The following is a 5,000-nucleotide window of genomic DNA, read 5'->3' as shown; positions in this document are numbered from 1 at the left end:
TTTTTTCTTTTTTTGTTTTTTCTTTACATTTTTTTTTAACTTCTTTACTTTTTCACTTTTTATTACTCTCATTTCTTGTTTTTTACTTTTTACTTTTACTTCTTTTTTTTTACTTTTCCTTGTTTTTTGCTTTTACTTTTCCTTTTTTTTTACTTCTTTTCTTCTCTTTTCTAGTACTAGTGTCCTGTTGCACTGACCCTACTTCGTATTTGTCAGATTCCTCACGTATTATCATAAATATCCTTGAAGGAATGTACCAGCATTCGAATTACTGTTCTGTATTTTTTGCTCACTAAGCCCTAGTTTATATACTTTAATATTCAGGGTCATTAATCTGTCATATGAACATTAGTTAAAGCTGTCGACTTCATTTGCGTTTCGACTTCTGTCGTCTGTACGCCTGTATGTAGCCTGTCTGTCTCTGTCTGACTCTCTCTTTCTTCTTCCCTCTCTTCTCTTCTTCCTTTCTCTCCCTCCCTCTTCCTCCCTCTCTCTCTCCTATCTCCCTCTCTCACTGTCTCTCTCTATCTACCTATCTCCCTTTCTCAGTCTCTCGGTCGTGCCCTCCCACTCTCCCTCCCTCCTTCACTCTCTCCGCCCCTCTTCTCTCTTTCTCTCTCTCTCTTCTTGTTATTCGTCGTATCTGTTCTCCTCTCCCCTTCCGACTAATCATAAGCAAATGAAGAAGGACGGAGTCACAGGTGACGCCATTGTCACTTAAATTCACAAACTTTAAAACATCGTAAGATGCGGAAGGATTAGTTAATTATTCCAATTAATTAATTTCTGCAAAGTCGTAATGACAGTCGCCTTCGCTGCAATCATCAAATATTACACTCCCTGGTTCATTTGCATAAATATATATGCAAATTGATTTCACTTTGGCTTGGATGTCTTTGTTTTAGATTAAAAACGAGTTTGATTATGAAATATAGCGTCGATATTACATTGCGCGCTCGTCCACCGCCCCACAGAGGCTTCCCCTGGGACACTGTGCATCCTACACTCATGATGCATGAAAGAGAGCGATTATTCGATATTGCTTGGCTCTTCAATGGTTGCAGGGAAAAATTCAGCGTCCGCAATGGCAATCCTGCTATGTGCATCTCCTTTCCCTGAAATATATGGTTGGGGGAGTTAGAGAGTGAGGTGTAAATATATTGGAAATTATATATAGAGGTCGATAGGGAAATAGGGGAATAGGGGAAATAATTAAAGACATGAAGAGAGAGATATTAGAGAGGAGGAATAGGGGAAACAGATCGCCCACTCAACTGTTGAAATAAATTGCTGTATATTCGCAATTCATATCATAATTATACAATGTATCGTTTACAGTGACTGATAGATATTAATTGATAAGACATAAGCCAACGATTTATTTTATGCTTTATATATATATATATATATATATATATATATATATATATATATATATATATATATATATATATATATATATATATATATATATATATATATATATATATATATATATATATATATATATATATATATATATATATAAATATATATATATATATATATATATATATATATAAATATATATATATATATATATATATATATATATATATATATATATATATATATATATATATATATATATATATATATATATACATAAACATCTAGTCAAATCAAGGAGAGAACGTTGGGAAAGCCTCCTCGCCGGCTGTCCCTTGCCCGGCGCGACAAGTTCCCCGCCCTTCCCTTCCGCTCGCCCGCGCCACTTCGCGAGGGTCGGGGGCGAGGAACCCAGCTCTCCGGGCGCGACGGAAAACTTCCAAATCTCTCCAGATGTGGAAGCCTCGTGGCAGCTGAGGAAAGCCCGCAAGAGGAGAGTTATAGGAAGGTTTCTGAATGGTTTCTGAATGACTTGCCTGCGAGAGTCTTTCCTCCGCGCCAACTTCCAGGAAAACTCGTGTGTGGCGGGAAATGTGTTTCGGAAAAGCCGTCATTACGAAGATTACACACTATGGAGGATTACATGTGCGTGTGTGGTTTTGTGTTTGTAGGTGCGTGTGTGTGTGTGTGTGTGTGTGTGTGTGTGTGTGTGTGTGTGTGTGTGTGTGTGTGTGTGTGTGTGTGTGTGTGTGTGTGTGTGTGTGTGTGAGAGAGAGTGAGAGAGAGAGAGAGAGAGAGAGACAGAGACAGACAGACAGAAAGCGTGAGAGAGAGAGAGAGAGAGAGAGAGAGAGAGAGAGAGAGAGAGAGAGAGAGAGAGAGAGAGAGAGAGAGAGAGAGAGAGAGAGAGAGAAATATATATATATATATATATATATATATATATATATATATATATATATATATATAGAGAGAGAGAGAGAGAGAGAGAGAGAGAGAGAAAGAAAGAGAGAGAGAGAGATTAAACTTTCAAATAGAAAAACAAAAACAAATATGAATATATTTGGAAAACCCAGGAACGGCAGTCGGGATCCAATATGATATTTCTGTCAAAATCGTAGCGCTGCAACATGGAAACAGGCCGAGCAACATGCGCGTCAATCATCGCTCTTCACAGCCAAGACAAGTGCAACGAGGAAGTGTCAGTCCGCTTTTGCAATGTCCGAACACACCACAAACGCCGCCGGTTGGGAGAGGAAAACCATATGCCAGTGATCATCTTTTTTTTTTACTTATTTTCTACTTGTTTTCCTCCTCCTCCTCCTCCTCCTAATCTATTTCCTTCTTCTTCTTCTCCTTCTAATCTTTTCCTTTTCTTCTTTCACTGTCTTTCGTCGTCTTCTGGTTTTTCTTGTTCTCCTCCTAATCTTCCTCTTCCTTCTTCTTTTGCTTCCTCTTCTTCTTCTCCTCCTCCTAATTTTCTTCATCCTCTTCTTGTACTTCTACTTCTTCTCCTAATCTCCTTCTTCTTCCTCCTCTTTTCCTGCTTCTTCTTCTTTCTTTCCTTCTTCCAAACTCGTCCACGTTCTCAAATATTTCGTAGAAAATATTGTATGTGATACACTTGGTCAGAATTTCGTTGGGTTGGTTGAGATATTTTTCTTTTTTATTATTATTACTCTTTTCTTGAAAGTATGAAATATAGATGAAATATCTGTACTGAATAAAGGGTACTGAGTTCAACCTCAAAAATGATAACTATCTATGAATGAACAAAATGAATTACTGTTCTCTGGGAATGAACACGTGAAGAATACCGTGTTAAAATGTTTTTTTTTTTATTGATTGATTTATTTATTTTTATCGCCTGACCAGTAGAAAGAAAGAAAAATATTACTTTACTAAAGCGTAGTCGTCAATGGACCGAGAGAAGTACATGGTTTTGAGTACTGGCGATACACTTGTCATTCAGTCTACAAATACACACACACACAAACACACACACACACACACACACACACACACACACACACACACACACACACACACACACACACACACACACACATACACACACACACATATCTATATCCTCCCCCTCCACACACACACACACACATACACACAAAAAAATACGTATCACTTTAATTTTCGATATTGGATTTGCATAAAGGTCTTTCACCCAAGATTCAACCCAGGAATAAAAAAAAAAAAAAAAAAATGATTTCATTTCTTAGATCGGTTTGTTTTGTGTTTTTCTTTGTCGATTTGTCAAGAAAGATATTGATTTGTTGTATCCTGACTATAAAATAACGAATGCAACACTACTGTCTTCCTATTACACACACACACACACACACACACACACACACACACACACACACACATCATTGCTACTATTACTACAACTATTGCTGCTCCTGCTACTACTTCTACCGTAACTACTACTACCGCTACTACTACTATTACTACTATTACTGAAGTTGCTGCTATTGATAATAATAATAATAATAATAATACCATCACTACTTCTACCACTACTATTATTGATGATTTTGATAAGGATAAAGTTATTATTAATTATTATTATCCTTGTGAATATCAATATCGTTAGCACTATCATCATTATTATCACAATAATCATTATTATTATCATTGTTGTTATTAACATCATTATCATAATTATCACCGCCTAGGTTATGTATATGATAGCGTTGGTTAGTTTGTTTGTTCCAAAGCAGCATAACCTGTGTCTTATCCTAACTTCGATGCCATTTAATTTAAGCGGTGATCCGGATTATGATCCAGATCCAGGACTTTTTAAAGGTTTACTTCAGGTACTATGTTATTGGCATTTCTAGTTACTGATATTTTTATTGTAACTATTGTTATTATTATTATTATTATTATCATTATTATTTTATTGATAATTATTGATAATATTATTATGATATGCATTATTATTATTATTATTGTAATTTTCATTATCCTTATTTTCATTACTATCAGTATCAATACATTATTATTATCATATTATTATTATCATTATCATTACCATCATCATTATCATGATGATTATGATTATTATTCTATCTTTTGTTATCAGTATCGTTATTCTTATTTTCATTATTGTTATTATTATTATTATTATCATTAGTATCTTTATCATATTTTTGTTGTTATTATCGTTATCATTATTATTATATTATTACTATTATTATTATTATTACCATCATTATTATTATTGTTATCATTCATGTCATCATCATCATCATTATCCTTATTATTATTATTATTATTAAAATTATACTCGTTATCAGTTTAATTATTATCATTATTACTGTTATTAGTATTATTACCTCCGCCAAAGAGGATATATTTACGGTTCAGTTGGTTGGTTAGTTTGATATCAATGTAATCGTTCAGGTTCGAACATTTCTTTTGAATCAGTGAAACTATTGCCTTGGCGGAGGTATGCGCTCGCTGAGTGCTTCTAGTAACTATTATTATTAATAAAATTATTATATTTATTATTATTGTTGTTTTCATAATAGTAATAATTTTTATCATTATTATCATTACTATCACAATTATCTTTCATATTGGTATTGCTACATTACTTTATTAATATC

The sequence above is a fragment of the Penaeus vannamei genome, chromosome 7 (genome assembly GCF_042767895.1).
Source record: "Penaeus vannamei isolate JL-2024 chromosome 7, ASM4276789v1, whole genome shotgun sequence".
NCBI classification, from domain to species: domain Eukaryota; kingdom Metazoa; phylum Arthropoda; class Malacostraca; order Decapoda; family Penaeidae; genus Penaeus; species Penaeus vannamei.
This window is presented reverse-complemented; position numbering follows the sequence as displayed.